Raw genomic sequence first — 18247 nt, 5'->3', positions numbered from 1 at the left:
TCAAGGGGCGTGGCTACGGTGAAAGGGGGTGTGGCCAAACAGAACCTTGGGTGAGACACGTTTTATAGGTGTAACCACGTGGCCAATAAGGAACGGGTCACCTTCCGACCGCTGCTTGGAGACTCTTGACTTGCAGATGGTAAGCTCCCTGAGAACTCACATGCGTCTCACTCACCCCTATAATCGCCAATACCTGGTGTGCACATAAATATTTGTTGAAAAAGAAAATTGATACTTTATCTTTACCTAGCACTTTGTAGCATAAAAGGTAATAAAGGGGAATTTGGAAAGAGGGTAAATGGAAACTGCTCCAGAGTGAGCCCAGCTGTAATCAGATTTGCCAGTCATTGAGATTTTAATTTTGATTTATTGGCCAAAAAATTATTACAAAGACATAGTAAGTAATGTTTATACAATAAGCACTGTTTGTTTTTCCACTAAGTATTATAGTTTTACTTGCCTCATCTTATTTAATCCTTACAAGTTTATACACTAGCTATACACAAGTATATACAAGTATATACACAAGCTATACACTAGGCCTTCATTTTTACTTGCTTCAATTATAATTATGAACATTTTACTCAAATTTTGTATTTGCATTAAACATTGTGTTTTACATTCTTTATTTCTCTCTCTCTTTTTAAAGATTATTGGCAAACCATTATTTACCAATAAATACAGAAATTGAGTCAAGTAGCAATTAAATGATTTACCCATAGTCAGCTGGGAGAGGCGGAGAAATCTTGACCATGTTACTAAACTGCCCCTTCAAAGGAGCAAGTCACACCATTTTAGTGAATGAACATTTTTTTGAAATATGAAATTTCACTAGATTGAAACTATCCCAGAAAATTAAAGCAGATAAAGTGTTTTCACTGATTCGATTTCATTTCCAGACTTTTCATGTCAGGGTTAGTACCCCTTCACATATTTAAGAAGTTTATTTTAGTGGGTAAGAGGGTAGACAATAGGGCTAGAATTTCCTGGGTGAAAATTCCAATTCAACCATTTACTAGCATGTGACCTTAGGTACATTGTTTCATCCCACTTCCTCACCTGCAAAATGGCAAGATAATATCTCATACGATTGTTATGAGGACTAGGTGAGTTAATAAATATCTAAAGTGCTTCTTTACCTTAGCCACAAAGGTACCAGCAGCCCTTCCTTCTTTGTGGGTCTAAGATCATACGGGCTCTTGCTTTGATGGAAGCTGACTGTTGTTCACTTAACACCTGATCACTGGTCTCCAAAGTAATCTACTTTCAGGGTAATAAAAGTTGGATATCCCAGTATTGCAAAACTGACTAATTTGATCCTGCTTATTTAAAAAAACAACTCACCGTCTTCTAAGCTACCAAATGAAGACAAAATTAATTTCCCCTGAAGATTGAAACTTAGCTTAACTTTAAAGAGGACTGAATACTTAGTCCTATGTTGGTGGCAGGTTATTATACCTGGAAAACAGTTTGCTTCCAAAGGGGAAAAAAAAAATTCATTCCATTATATATTACCTGCAAAAGAGAACCAGGAGATAGGTTTTAAATTGGAATTTAAACTGGTGCTAAACAACCTGTATTTTGCACAGATGCTCAAAAGGTATTTTCATACTGTTTTTTTTTCTTTATAGATTGAGTAAAAGTTTTAGCAAGTTAGCAAAATTAAGGTAAATGTTTATACTATATATATGATATATAAGATATATAATATAAATAAATATATATATTTTGCTGTATGAATGCCCCATAAACATCTCAAATTCAGTGTATTCCCAAGTGGATCTTATCATTTATCCCCAAATATATTTCTTCTCTTCTATGCCTAGGAAAGTCAAAGGCACCAATAAACTCAGATTCAATCAGGTTAGAATCTCTGTATCTCCTCCTTCTTCTCACTAGCTACTAATCCTTATGACCACAGTTCCTTTTATAAAACTATTCTGTTTTTATGCTATATACTAGGCCTTCATTTTTACTTGCTTCAATTATAATTATGAACATTTTACTCAAATTTTGTATTTACATTAAACATTGTGCTTTACATTCTCTCTCTCTCTCTCTCTCTCTCTTTAACGAAGAGCGCACACATGAGCTGGAGAGGAGGGGCAGAGAGAAGGGGGAGAGAGAATCCCAAGCAGGCTCCTTGTCCAGCACAGTGCTCATCATAAGGCTCCATCTCACAACCCTGAGAATCATGACCAGAGCTGAAACAAGAGACAGTGGCTTAACCAACTGAGCCACTCAGGTACCTCGTGCTTTGCATCTTAAATAATTTTTTCATCTGTCAAGTTGGGACTTAAAAATCTGAAATCACTTTCCATGTGCCAAGTTTAGATTTTGTACATTAGCTAACGGATAAAGTCTGTGTACAGTGGCACTATTTGCCACTTAATGTCTCTGTTTCAGTAGAGTTACCATCAATATCTATAACGCATTGTGCAGTATTTCAGTATGACTAATAATGGATCAAAGGGACCACAGATTACTCAATTGAACCTGTGACATGGCCATTCATGTCACCAACATTCACTGAGTACCTTCTATATCACAAGTCGTGTGGTAAATACAGAATATGACCTCGTGACAAAGTAGACAACCTTGCCATCATGGAATTTGTACTACATTGCCGTAGACAGGTACCAAATAATAAACCCCAAAACAAATATATAACTGTGGCTGGCCTTTTTTCTTAATAGTTATTAATACATTATCATCTTAATAGTTATTAGTAAACTATTTTAATAGTTATTAATAATGTTTTATGTGTATTCAACATGTTTTATTATATAGTCTCCCATAAATTTCAACATAAAAATATCTAGCTGAAATATATTTTTTTTATCTTTCTCCACATTGGTTACAACAATTGAATCTGGTGTTTTACTTTTCATTTCCAAATATTCTTTCACTAATATTTTTTATCTTTGCATCATAGATGTATTGTCTCATCTATTTGATTAGCTATTTTTGTGAACTGTCAATATTTTTAAATAAGTTGTAGCTCTTTTATATTTCTTAAGACCTTTAAACATATTACTAATTTCATGCTAAAAGTGGATGAAATTCTTTATATAGGTGCGTAGGACATAGCATTATAATTACTTTACTGAAGTATATTAATTAAAAAGAGGCAGCATATTTAACTCATATATTGTAGTCAAATTTTGATTTCAATAACATGACACCAACAGAAATGTCTGCACCTTTATTGCCTATCAAACTCAAATGCCTTCAGGGATCAGGCAAATAGCATTTGTGTCTTATCCAAAAGCTTTGAAAGTCAAACTTCTTTCAAACACTGTGCTGGCCTCTAAAGACACAAAATGTAGCCTCCCAGACCAAACAGCTGATAATCCATATAGCAATTACTATCTCATTTTCACCTATGTTAATATTTGTAAATTCAAAAACCAGATGAACCTTATAAGGTAATGTCTAGGAAAAAGTACATTTGTATGTGTCTTTGTTTGCATAATTTTTATGATGATGGCAGACTGTCATCATTACATAAAAAAAAACAAACAGGATGCTGTGAGAGGAAAAAATCAACTTTCAAATGAATGGAGCAGAAGGTATTTTTCCATTTTCTGATATGATTATCTAACATTGATGTTGAGCTAAAAAGATGAAATAATTTCTGTCCCATGTATGAGCTATATCCCTACAGGTGATTTTTATATCATGTAAAAATACATAAACAATTAAATATATAAATAATATAGGGCCAGGATTCAGATGCTTTGACTAAAAATTATGAATATATACCTTACTATTACTGTTCAAAAGGACCTAACTTGACAAATACTTTTATTTATTACATTTGTTTTTATTTTCTTTTTTTTTTTCTTACACTTGTTTTTCTAAGTGGAGGATAGTTGAGCCAAAGTAGTAAGGTCCCCTCCTCTCTGTCTGGGTCTCAGAAGGAAAGAAGCCAGTGGAACACCCCAGCATTCCCCCTTGGCCTACACACGCTTTCTCCTGAACTAGGCTCTGAAGAAATAAACTTGGTCAGAAGTTGGTTTTCCTCTAATGGAAAGTAGTTAGGTTTGGGGGAACCTCAGTAAAGATCTAAGTCTTTACACAGATTGGGGCTGCTGCTTTGATATCCCTTCCATCCTGTAAGGGTAATGTTCCATAACATATTGAGTCCACCTTGGCACTCCCATAATAGTAGTGATGGGGATCGCTGAGCCTGGAGTTAGGAGAAGCCATTATCATGTCTATCAGAAGCTGGATCTATGTTGAAGGAACACATAGGAATCCAATACAGTCTTTGATTCAGAGGCAAAAGGTAGAAAAATATGAGGCCTGCAGGGTACTAGTACTAATAGTACTAATAGATTAGTACTATTCCCCTATTTTTCTTTTTGTCCAAATACAGAACAAGTAGGCTTGATTCGGTTCGACTATAAGATTTGTCAGGGAGAAATTGAAAGTCTTAATTGTGGTAAAGTTTAGTTGTGCTAGCAAGGCCATAATGGTCAGTGTGGCTTCCTCCTTGCTCTCCTGGATCATCCTTTGAGAAAATACAGCTGTTCTGTCACAAGCATACTTAAGTCCAGGAGAAAGATCCCCATGGCAAAGTTTGCTTTAAATATTCCTGATGACAAGCATAAAGCCACTCAGATCCCTGCAACCACAGTATATGTTTTTTTTTTTCATTAGCACTGTTTCTTCTACATTTATTTCTTTAAAAAGTGACAAAGAGAAATTAAAAGCAATGTATAATAATTAGGGAGTAGGAGAGACTTCTGTTTGCCTAAATACTCTTCTCTCCTTTAGTACCAGAATCCGGGACAATAACCCAAATGAAGAACTACATTCCCAGACTTGGCATGGGGGGATGGCCAGATATATAAGTAAAACTCATTGAGTAGGGCTTTTATGAAACCCTTTTCGTCTCTTTTCCCTGCTTGGAATGTGGGTGTGATGCTTGAGCCCAGCAGCAATTTTATGACTTGAGATGGTGGAGGAGGAAGCCAAAAAAAAAAAAGCCCAGGCTCTCATAACTGTAGAGCTGCCTGACTTCATATAGGTAAGAGAATAAAATCCAAATTCCTTCAAGCTACTGTACTAAAGGCTTTTTAACCAGAAGCTGGCAAGTAATTCAAAATAGATTCAAAGAAATTTATACTACTTTTAACCTTTCTGAAAATAGAACCTCCCTTATTACATGTAAACCTTATTTTTATTTCTGTTCATTTTATTTTCAGTGTTCAAGTGTGTGCTTGAAGTTGGCCCAATTCCAATATTTCCTGCTTCCAGTCTCATTTCCTTAGTTCAAACTCCACATTTGCACTACTATTATCTTCTGAAAACACTTGTCAGCATGGTGTGGTGATTAAGGTCTGTAATCAGAAAAACCTATGGGCTAATTCTGCTCTGAAACCAGCTGTTTAATATGAACCAAGACACTTGGCATCTCTTGCTTCAATCTCTTCATTGGTAAAATGGAAAAGATTATGCCTTTCTTAGACAATTGTGGTTAGAATTAAATTAATATTTGTAAAGTAGTTGGCATAGGAAGATATTAAGGTGACCTTAATATCTTGACAATGAGATTGTCATTCCCCAATTAAATCCTTCTGGGAATTAGGAAGAGAATAAATGAAAAAGAAGTGACAACATAAAGAAGAATTGGAAAGATATACAAGTACTTATGTTCTCAAATAGCAATTCTTATAAAAAATATTATTAATGGATTCATGGGGTGGGGAATCCTCTTTAAAAGCTTTATTTTAGGAAAATGAACAAAATAATAGTCACATGAATTCAGAGTGTATTAGGAGCCAGCCAGTCTTTTTTAAGTGTTCTAAATTTATGAACTTCTTTAACTATAGGATATCTCTATGAATAAGTATCTTTTATTACCTCTACATTATAGATGAAGAATTGGAAGTATAACAATGCTAATTAATGATGGAGCTGAGATTTGAACCCAAGAAGTCTGGCTTCAGAACCAAAATTTTTAATCTCTATGCCCAGGGGTTATTCATATTACATTCAAAACATTTTTATAAGGATTAGCTTTAATGATTAAAGGAACTAAATGGAAATATTGGGTAGTGTCTGGCATCTAGAAGATATTCAGGCACATTTTAAGCCCTTTTTCCCTAGAAGATTATGGACAGTAGAGAGTGTAACTGGTTACTGCCAGTGTTAAATTACTAAGCAGAAATTAACATATAGGCTGATGGTTACAAATGACATCAGCAACAGCAAATGCAAGTCACAAGGACAATTTGTGCTTTCTAGGCAAAGGGAACCACAAAAAAATTCGAGGGTTTAATGTTCTAGATATGTGTGGAACATTCTAATTACCTGGACAGAAAGAAAAGTTACTCTGAGGAGCTAGTGTAATTAAAAAGGCCTTTAAGTGGGGTGAGGGGGAAGTGGGGGCTGAGATAAAAGAGATTCAGAGTACACTGAATAATGTATAATATTGTTGAATAATTATATTGTACATCTGAAACTAACAACACTGTGTGTTAATTATCATCCAATAAATTTTTTTTCAGAAAAAGTACAGTGATATGGGAAGATCTCCAGCATATATGATCAAGTGGGAAAGTAAGATTTAGAACAATTTACATGGTATTTTTGTATAAGGGGGGAAAATAAGAATACACATTTATGTTTGTATTTTTTTGCATAAAAGCACTGGAAGGATATTCAGTAAAGTAATAAAATTTTTAAAAGGCCTCTCAATATATTTATACGGTGTATTTCATGTACACAGAAGCATAAGTAAATTATGAAGCAAAATAATACATATCTGTGAAGCCATCACCCAACTTAACTAGAAAATTATTAATAGCATTGAAATGACTTGTGTGTGGTTCCTCCAACAATATCCCACAGCCTCCCCACTACTTTAAAGGTTGGGCTACATCTCTTGCATTTTTGAATCATATATGATGTAAGGCCTAAGCAAAATAATGTTTAAGTTTGCTTGTTTCTGAGCTTTATAATGGTACCTAATCCTCTGAAATTTTTTAAAGCTCATCATTGCTTCTAAGATTCACCTAAAGAGCCTATGGACTGTTTTCTACTTTTTTTAGAAGATTTTATTTATTTATTCATGAGAGACACAGAGAGAGAGAGAGAGAGAGAGAGAGAGAGACGCAGAGACACAGGCAAAGAGAGAAGCAGGCTCCATCCTGGGAGCCTGATGTGGGACTCGATCCCGGGACCCCAGGACCACACCCCGGGCTGAAGGCAGGCACTAAACTGCTGAGCCATCCAGGGATCCCCCTGTTTTCTACTTTTTACTGCTATGTGAGTATACTACATTTTGATTATCCATGCTTCTATGGGGGACATGTGGAATTCCAGCTTTTGCTGATATTAACATCTCTATAAACATTCTTGTACATGTTCAGTGGTCATGGTCGCCTCATTTTCTCTAAGACACTGCTCTCAAACCTGACTGCAAATTAGAATCATGCCAGGAGCTTTAAAAAATATCATTTCCCACACTCCACATTTTACATTTAATTGCAGCTATGAAGACAATGCCCTAGGGCATATACCTAGAGGTAGAACTGCAGACTCAGAGGACACTGGCATCTTAAATTTTTCTGCTACTATCTAAGTCTTCTAAGGCTGGAGTACCTGATTATTCCCCAGCAGCACTAGCAGTGAGAAGAGTTACACCCCACTCCACATTCTCATCATGTTTATATTGTCACACTGTTGCAATTGTTTGCCAACTTAAAAAATGGAAAATGGCATTGCTTCTTGCTTTTGTATTCTGTTCCATTGGTCAGTTCATCTCTGCAGCAATACTGTAATCATTGTCTTAATTACTATAGCTTCATTACCTGTTACAGTTCTCCCACTTTATTCTGCCTCCTTTTAAGAGTTTTTTAGATATCTTGGTACCAGCAGTTCTTTTGTGTTGCCATTATTTGACAATTTGATTACTCTTTATAAATATCTATCGGGAATAGAAAATTGAGAGTGATAATCTACTGATTATCAGTTGAGACCAAGATGAAATCAGGATAAGTGCCAAATGCTGTTAATTTTTGGTGAGAATTAGGGATGCCTGAGTGGCTCAGTGGTTGAACATCTGCCTTTGGCTGAGGTTGTGATCCCAGATCGAGTCCCACGTCGGGCTCCCTGCATGGAGCCTGCTTCTCTCTCTGCCTGTGTCTCTGCCTCTCTCTGTGTGTGTCTTTCATGAATAAATAAATAAAATCTTTTTTAAAAAGTGGTGAGAATTAGATACTTGTTAGACTTAAATTGTTGACACTTTCTTGAATTGACAAAGAACATGCATGACATGCTGGAACTATATTATGGAAAATCATATGAGGAACACCTGGGGGGCTCAGTTGGCAGAGCTGCTACCTTGGGTTCAGGTCATGATCCCAGTGCCCTGGGACCAGGCTGCACCTTGGGCGGCCTGCTCAGCGGGGAGTCTGCTTCTCCCTCTCCCTCTGCCCCCTCCTCCCACTCATGCTCGCTCATGCATGCTATCTCAAATAAATAAAATCTTTTAAAAAAATCATATGAAAGAAACAAGGTGGTGGGGGGTTAGAGGAAATGAAGGAATCCAATTTATGGCTGAAGAATGAGCACATTTTCCAATAATCTACATGACAGGAGAAATTCAGAGTATGTGGAGTTGTTGATAGGAAAACAGATCAATAGAAAATCTCTTTAACATAGGAGATTGGTGTAGAACACTCTAAAACAAAACAAAAATCAACTAATTGAGCTCAAATCTTCTGTAAAACCTTCACCTGTTCTGGAAGTGCTGGCTGTTGTCTCCTAGGCTGCCACCTTCTACAGCTTGTTGAATAATTTGTGTATCACTCTTCTCCACCACCATGAGATTCTAAAGATGAAGGAAACAACTTCCTTCTGGTTCCCTCCATTTGCCACATAGGTGCTCAAAAAGGATATTTTTTATTTTAGTTATTATTATTTTTTAAATATTTATTCATGAGAGATGCACAGAGAGAGGCAGAGACACAAGCAGAGGGAGAAGCAGGCTCCCCGAAGGGAGCCTGACATGGGGACTGAATTCCAGGACCCCAGGATCGATGCTCAACCACTGAGCCACCAAGGGGTCCCAAAAAAGGATATTTTTTTATACATACATGAAGACTTAGGTGATTAGGTCTCTCATTCCTTTAAATTTGGCTGTGTCACCCTTACCTAATATATCAGTTTACACAGTTGACCGCAACCTGGTACATGCACGGCTTGACCTTGCAATGCAAACAGGAGAGCCCTTGAAAAGGTCAGAGTAAGACTATGAATGCCCCTCCTCCAATGAATTGTAGAGGTGGGGCAAGTAAAACAGTCTAACAATCCTATTCCATAGATAAAAGATTAAATATAGAAGAATTTAAAAATGACTGCCAACTGAAGCTGAAAACAGCACTAAATAGTTTCTGACACCTGTAGGAAAATCAGGCAGCTTCTCTTGGTGGTATGTGGAATGCTAAGCCTGCACCCCTTCCTGACAGGGCCCTGGAATATCACCACCTGGTTACCATCCTAGGAGGTCACAGTGGGGGTTGTGGCAGCACCAGAATTAAGCACCAGCAAATCACACCATGAAGCAAAAAGGCTTTAGCCAGGCCTGACACTTCACTACAGCCCATTTTTAATCCCCTTTAATGTCACCTGATAAAAAAAGATGAGAAAAATTCAACAGGAGACGAAGTAAAAATAGTACAAAATGGATTAACAGGAGAATTAGAGAATCCCTATTGCACAGGTCATATTCTATTTTATTCAGAGGCCCTGGCAAAAAGCATAATTTTAATCAACGCAGACAGTTTAGACCAGTACTCATGGAAGGAGTTTTTACTAAATACTAGGACATTTATAATGCTTTCTCTTTGTAGCATTGGCAAGAAAGAGCAGAGATGGAAAGAGAGTGTATGAGGTGAGGACAAAGGAATGACAGAAAGGGAAAGAGAAAGAATATATATATTTCCTACTTCCTTATATTGCTCTTTCATTAGGTAATAGAGGTGCTGACCTAAAGTTGAACTATACTCTCTCTCTGAATGCTGTACTCTTGGAAACCAAATGCTTAATTTGGGGGGAAATGCATAAAATAAGGAAAAAGTAGTTTCTATAGGCTGTCACTCATTCCCTATTATATATTTCTGTGGTGGACTTTGGCATTTAATCTTCTGGGTTGGGGGCCTCTCTTAGTTCCTTCTCCCTTCTTGGCTACAGCTTAGAAAGATGAGCATATTGGTTAACTGAGGTTCAGATGAATTAACTGTTTTGTAAACAATTGAGATACCCTAAAATTTCATCTAAAAATTTAGAAATCAAGTAATAAGTCTGAGAAATCATTTCTTAAATGTCCATTGTTCATTGAAGCTCTGAAACTTAGAGGGATCTTCCCTATATGACTGTGTACTCAGGGCACTATTCCGTGTGAGATTAAGAATAACATTTCACTTCATATCTTCTAATGTTTACCAAACTAGAAAAAATAGTAACAGTGTATATGATGGTATTTGAATAATGGCATATACATGGTTACACTAAATATGAATTTAATGATTCCCAGATTATAAATTCCCAGGAGGTATGAATCAACATTCACTGTCTGTGTTCAGTGTTTAATTTTAAATGTATGTACCCACCCAAACCAAGCTCCTCAATGACAAGGGTCAGAGGAAGTGACACTGAATCTTTTTTAGCCCTGAAAAGAGACCTATTTTTCAGGTATACTGTTAAGGATTTCCTTTCCCATGTATAAACACAATTCCACCATGCTACTCTTTCAGTGATCATGCTTCTCCTCCCGTGACAGATGTGATCCAGCCCCTGTAGGCAGAAATTCTGGCAAAGACTATTGGTGCAGCAGGATGGCAGTTACTGCTGCCCCAGCTCACGATACCGATGAGCTTGTACTGTCCATCATGGGCACACTGCCGCGGTCCTCCTGAATCTCCCTGCAACCAGCAAAAAGAGAAGTTCTCCTGGTTTCATGATTCATGGTTGATACTAACCTCCACTGCAGAGCTGGTCAGACAGTGTGGAAGACGTTCCCTCATCTTTGATTTCTGCTCACGACAGCGAGGGAAGTAGGCAGTTGGCGGATGTTACAGATCTCTGAATAAGATCAAAATCTATATTTTCAAAGAGTGGCTAAAAGGTACATTTAACACAAAGTCATTTAATGCTGGCAACAGACTGTGCCTTGCAAAAAGTTTCAAGCATCTACTAAATATAAATGACTAAATGGTGGTTTTGAGTTACATGAAAATATATTTTCAATGCCACTGGAAGTAGATTCTTTGAGCTGCCTGATTCAGCTGTGAATCTGAGCCATAATAAATTATTTTTATAGGTCAAAAACAGTTGAATATCATCAATTTCACATAGTCAACCAAGCAAATGAATGAGCAATTCCTTTTGAGAACTGCGTTCACTTCAAGTATCAAATTAGCAATGACAGTACATCAGTTTAGCAATGTACTTATTCTTCTCGCTTTTCATTTCATTTTGAAACTACCATATATTTATACCTCTTTATGGCCAGCAAACACCCATTCATAGACACACTGAGAAGAAAACCACACTAATCAATGCATCCTTGAATTACCATGCATGAGGATGAGCCTGCAGCCCCTCCACAGATGTTGGTGTTTTTAATATCCAGTCCCCAGTAGCTTCGACAAGATGTACTGCTGATCAGTGGTAGTGATACCATCAATGTTTTAGAAAATCTGTCTTCTAGTAGAAAAAGTTTTAGAAAATCTGTCTTCTAGTAGAAAAAGAATAAAACATAACCTAGGGAAATGCTTTTAAAAGATAGAACAAAAATAGATTCTGAGGGTCAAATCCCAACCATTCTCTCCTCTTGGCACTATAGTGATATTGTTAGGTGGTTTGTAAAATACTAGTATTACTCCATGGTGGCTTCTACAACTGGAACAACAAATGACATTTTATGTAGGTTCTTTTGTACAGTCCTAAGAAGATAGAAAAAGGACATCACTATATAGAAGGGAAAAGGAAGTTTACACTCAAGTCAGTTGTTGATAAAACAAACAATGCATTTCATTTTTTACATGTTAAGTCTATATTCCATTTGTTTCATAGTGTACTTATTCTTTTGACTTGACTTCACATTGGTGTTGACACTAGAGGTGACAACTGAAGTTGCATTCTGACTTGCTGTTTATTTATTGGTTATTTGTAATGTGTTAATTCAGTTATAGAATATGGCGGAAATGAGACCAGAGTCATGAGTCTATAGACTATTTTCACATAATCTTTACCATTTACACCATCCTATCATTTCAGAAAAATGCCTCACATCTGTGAAAATAGGCTCCTATCTTTAAGAAGAGATTTTTATAGTAGCAGTACCATACTGTTGTGAAACCAAGTGTGTGTATTCACACAGTGCAACTGCGGAGGAATTATATATAAGTGAGACATACAAATATTTGTTAGGTAAAAAGAATCACTAGATATTCTCCAGCACAAGTTTTTACAAGTCTCTGTGAACTAGTATCAATTAACTAGTATTAATGAATATGATGTCCTAAAACCAAAGTAGTCACACCTTTAGATCCATCGTGGAAAAGACTTTTTCTACACTTACTCCCATTAAAAACAGAAAAATGGAAAAGGAGCAAACAGTATACTCAGATTTCACAAATACTTGTTTGGATTCTAATCTTGGAAGAGGTAGTGAATGTACTCACGATATGGTTCAGTTATTCCCCATCCAGCAGTCATACATTTGGAATGTAAATGTATTTTATCGTCTCTCTCTGGAAAACAGATTAGAGATTCAAACTCTCCTAAAACCAAAAAAAAAGGGGGGGGGGGGGCAAATATCATTTAGTCCATTGGAATGATATTATCTATATTGTTTCCATTCAGTGATGGCTCTAAAAATAACTATTTTGACCTGAATAGTACCTGTTTTAACCCTGTAATTTAATAAGTAAAGCTTTCAGAAGATACTATCTATTAATTACTCACAAGGGATCATCTCAATTCACTTGTAACCACTTTGTACCAGTATTACCATATCTTCCTAGGACAGTAGAAACATAGAAACATAAGCCCTGCATAGGGGTGGTTTCTCATCTGCTGATCATTTTTAAAATGTATCTGCCTGCACAGCCTGGGTAGCTCAGTGGTTTTTTGCCGCCTTCAGCCCAGGGAATGATCCTGGAGACCTGAGATCGAGTCCCACATCGGGCTTCCTGCCTGGAGCCTGCTTCTCCCTCTGCCTGTGTCTCTACCTCTCTGTCTCTGTTTCTCATGAAAAAATAAATAAAATCTTTAAAAAAATAAAAAATAAATAAAATGCATCTGCCTTTTTGTCCATGTGCCTTTAGGTTATCACCTTGTTGAATTTGAGATGACAGTTCAGAAGAGTATAATCATCTTTTCTCCTGAACTATGTGACATGAGGAATGAAGAAAAAAATACATTTGTGGCAATTTAAACTTTTAGAGCATTTTCACAGCTAGTATTTTTATATCTAACTCTATCTTTGCAGGGATATTATAAAGTATGATATATATTTCCACATTCACATTTTTTATCACCAAAATTTGTATATATATAAATATTGTAGGTTTATGTGTTTAGCTTTGTGTATATACCCTGCACTTACACATACATACACACACACACAGGATGCAAGTGCTCCTGTGTTTGTTTTCCCATGCTGTTTGACTTCCATTTTATCCAGATTTTTACACACTTAAATGTTCCAATATATTTGCTGTCTTAGATCATTTATTTCAATGATTTGTTCTTTATTTTTTACTGCTGTCTCAATAAAATCACATAAAACTCTGTAACTTATTTCTCTCCTACTCTCCTCTTTACATTCTGATTACAAATCTTGTTATGCTACCTTCACAGATAATCCTTGCTATATCATATCATTTCCTGACAAATTTCTTTGAGCTAAAATATTTTCCCTCTACCAACATTTTTTTTTTAATCAGCCATTTTTCTTATTCTGGTTTTCTTCATTTACTAGATTATGGTCATATCATTTATATCATTACATTTAGACCTCCCATGGCATTTTCTTAATAGCACACAGTATTAAGATAATGAACGTACTACAATTTGTTAAATTCCCTTGGCAAACATTTAGACTATTTAATTTTGTTTTTCCTTAAAAGCTATATCAAACATCCTAGGTCATCAGTCTGTGCATTAGTGCCAGTATTTGTGGGAGATAGAATTGCTGGGGCAGGACGTATACACTTTAAAGATTAACAGATATTGCCAAATTGCCTCATTTTTGAACCAAAAAAAAAAAAAAAGGATATATCGACTTACACTCTACCCAGCTGTGTTTTTAATTTAGAAGTATGTCAGGAATCTTGAAAACGGTTGTGTCCTAAATCTAACAATTCTACTTCTGAGAAATTTATCTTAAGACAAACCTAGACCTGGAAAAACATATATGTAAGGATAGTCAATCCAGCATTATTTAAATTTAAAAAAAGAACCTATTTATAAGAATTGTGGAAAAGCTACTGTGTAAATTAAAATTACATTTTAAAAGAAATTTTAATAATATGAAGCAATGCTGATACTAAGTGAAAAATCAGGATAAAACTTATAATAGGTATATTACAATTATTTAAGTACATGTAGAGCAGTATGAAAAGACAAGAAATAAATAGGCCAAATGGCCACATAATGCCCATGATGAGGTGTTAAGGATGAAAATCATAGGTAGAAATTTTATTGTTTCTAATGGGAAAAAGGATATTTCTCACTCTGACTACTGAAAAAGAAATGAATGGGTACAGACTAGGTAAACTAACTAAATACTTAGGGTGAAGAGGAGCAGAAAATGTCATGTTGCTGTTGACATCACGTGGTGCTAAGTGGAAAGCAAAATCCCTGGAGACCAGGAAAGGGGCAGGGGGAGGACAAGATAAAGGATAAGGGTAAGTTCAGAAGGGCTGAAAAAAGAGAATGTTTGTAATGACTCTTGTGGAAAGAAGAAACATACACACAAAGATTGCAGAATGGTACTGAAATTGGAGACCACAAATTTTTAAGGGCACCCACACCTCATCAATGATCTTTTTCTAGAATGGTGGTTCTCAACTTTGGCTACACATTGAAATTTCCAGGGGAAGTTTATAAAATATTCCTCTAGATTCAGCAAGATCCAGGACAAGACCAACATACAGAAGCCAATCACATTTCGTGTAGAATTTAAAATTAAACACAATACTATTGATAATCACTGAAGAAAATGCAATGCTTAGACGTGTATATACTTAGCAAAACATATACAGGATCTGTGCACTAAAAATTGCAATATTCTGGTGAAAGAAATAAAGACCTAAATAAGTGAGAAAAATACATTGTGTTCATGAATTGAAAGACTCAACATAGTGAAGATGTCAGCTCTCCCTCAAGCGACCTATAGGTTTAATGTAATTCCTGTCAAAATCACAGGGAATGTTGCAAACGTATTATTTTTAAATTTACATGAAAAGGTACACAGCTTAGAACTGTTAAAACAATCTTGAAAAAGAATAAGTTGAGAGGAATCAGTTTTTAATATAAACCCTATTATCTAGCTACAGTAATTAGGACAGTGTGGTACTGGAGAAGGAGGAAAGACCTAGACTGACAAAGTAGAGATCCCAGAAAGAGACCCATCAAATATGCTCAGCTGATTTTTCACAAAATCAGGCACAAAAGCAATTCAATGGAGGAAAGACCACCTTTTCAACAGCTTTTGCTGGCACAATTGGACATCCTGGGGGAGGAAAAAGAACCTTGAAACCTTAAGCCTTATACAAAAATTAAAAGTGGATCACAAATTTAAATGTAAAACATAAAAATGTTATTTTATTTTTAAAGATTTATTTATTCATGAGAGATACAGACAGAGAGACAGAGACAAAGGCAGAGGGAGAAGCAGGCTCCCTGCAGGGAGCCCAATGCTAGACTCCATCCCGGAACCCCGGGATGGCAACCAAAGGCAGACACTCAACCACTGAGCCACCCAAGTGCCCCTTAAAATTTTAGAGAAATGGGAAAATTTTTTTTCAGCATCTAAGGTTAGGCAAAGAGTTCTTGAACTTGACACCTGAAGCAAAATCCATAAAAGGAAAATGGAGAAATTGGGATTCACTAAAATTAAAATCTTTGCTTTGTGAAAGACCTTGTAACAGGATCTGCAGACAGAGACAAGCTACAGGCTGGAAGAAAATATTTGCTAACGACATATCTGACAAAGCAGTAGTTTCTAGTATATATAAAGAATTCTTAAACTCCACAATATGAATAACAATCCAGTTAGAAAGTTGGCAAAAGCTATGAAGAGACATTTAATGAAAGGGGTTTTAAAAATGGCAAATAGGCACATGAATATGTGTTCACTATTATTAGCCATTAAGGAGATACAAATTAAAATTCCAGTAAGATATCACTGCATATTGATCAAAATGCCTTAAAAAAATAGTGATGAGAGCAAATGCTTATGAGGACGCAGAGAAACCAGATCACTCCTACATCTCTGGTGGGATATTCAATAGTCCTATGACTCCAGAAAAACAATTTGGCAGTTTTGTATAAAACTGAAACTCAGGGCACCAGGGTGGCTCAGTGGTTGAGCATCTGCCTTCAGCTCAGGTCATGATCCTGGGGTCCTAGGATCAAGTCCCACATGAGTAAATAAATGAAATCTTAAAAAAAAAAATTAAAAAAAATTTTAACCTGTAATGCACCTATCATATGACCCAGTGATTGTACTCTTGGGCATTTATCTCACAGAAATGAAAACTCCTATTCCATTTTATTTACGCAAAATCTATACACAGATGCTCACTGGAGCTTTATCTGTTATATCCAAAAGCTGGAAACAACCCAGATGTTCAACAGATGAATGGTTAAACTTTTATGAATGGCTAAACATCTATCTCATGGAATCCTACTCAGTAGTGAAAAGGAATGAGCTATTTTATAGAGACATGGAACAATATGAATAAATTTCCAGGGCAGTATGCTGAGTGATTTTTAAAAAGTTAATCCCCAATGGTTGCATACTGTGTAATTCCATTTATATAACATTCTTGAAATGACAAAATTATAGAAACAGAGAACAGATTCCTGGTGGCCAGAAGTCTTGTGGGGAAGTGGAAATGAATATTGCTATAAAAAAGCAACAGTGTCACTTGTGGTGATAGAAGTGTCCTGTATCTTGACTGTATCAATGTTCATAGCCTGAAAGATGTTTCCATTTGTGGATAAAGGGTAAAAAAAAAAAAAAAAAAAGTACATTGGCATGTATTTCCTACAACTGCACGTGAATCTATAATTATTTCAACATAAACAATTTAATTTAAAAATTTTAATAAGCAAAATAAGGAAAAAAATACTGATGCCAGGTCCCCACTGCTGAGACTGTGATTAATTGGTCCAAATTGCATCCTGGCCTACAGTTTTGTTTTCTTTTTTTGCAACCCACAGGATTATAATGCATGGCCAAGGTTAAGCAACACTGTTCTAGATGCTTTCAGTGAGTCACTTATAAAAGTACAGAAAGCAAACAGTAGGCTGAACCATGACTGGAATTTGCAAGATGGATCCACTGAAAACACATTAAGTAGAGAAGTGAGGCTATTGGCAAGGGAACAGCTGAAGAATGCAGAAATATTGGGAGAGTTGGAAGAAAGCAAGAGTACTGTCCCAGAGCTCTAGGAAGCCATGGAAAGGCACAAGTGTGAATGTGGGGACTGTCCACAGGCCTTCGTTCCACTTCCCTCCCCCATTTACCTTCTCACTGAATGTGCACCCCTGCCATGTAGGTAAGAGGGTTACTATTATTCCCTTTCTACAAGTGATAAAGCTGAGGCTCAGAGAAGTTATATAACCTGCCCAAGATCACATGGCTACTATGTGACAGAACCAAGATGAACCATTCCTCACTACATGCTCACATCAGCTTCGGTTTAAATAAACATTAAAAAAGAACCTCTCTCTGTGTGTCTCTCATGAATAAATAAATAAAATCTTTAAAAAAAAAAAAAAAAGAAAAGAAAAAAATTTTCCTAAACCCTAAAGGTACAAAAAAGTGAACACCTGATGGTTCAAACTGCTGTTTTAATTATTTGGGTAAACTTCACCTAAGAGTGAGGTCTCAGAATAAATAGGACAATAATAAAAACATATTTCTTTGAAATCTTCTCTAAACTTCCGTCAATTAAAAACATATAGAAGTAAAATGGGCAGGTGCTTCAGCTTT

At 36.1% G+C, this 18247-nt stretch overlaps 1 long non-coding RNA gene across 2 annotated transcripts; it reads left to right on the top strand.

Annotated features, from left to right (window-relative positions):
• The first annotated feature begins 24 nt into the window (after positions 1 to 24).
• On the top strand, positions 25 to 13315 carry LOC112917182 (uncharacterized). Of its 2 annotated transcripts, XR_003234434.2 has the most exons (5): positions 25 to 139; positions 2079 to 2245; positions 5214 to 5346; positions 6519 to 6570; positions 10770 to 10872. It is a non-coding gene; the product is annotated as an uncharacterized lncRNA (long non-coding RNA). The 2 variants fall into 2 exon arrangements; XR_012002916.1 differs by lacking the exon at positions 5214 to 5346 and having other exon boundaries at positions 10770 to 13315.
• The last annotated feature ends 4932 nt before the right edge of the window (positions 13316 to 18247 follow it).

This window comes from Vulpes vulpes, chromosome 8, assembly GCF_048418805.1.
Source record: "Vulpes vulpes isolate BD-2025 chromosome 8, VulVul3, whole genome shotgun sequence".
NCBI classification, from domain to species: domain Eukaryota; kingdom Metazoa; phylum Chordata; class Mammalia; order Carnivora; family Canidae; genus Vulpes; species Vulpes vulpes.
The sequence above is the reverse complement of the archived record's forward strand: the minus strand, read 5'-3'. Positions and strand labels throughout refer to the sequence as shown.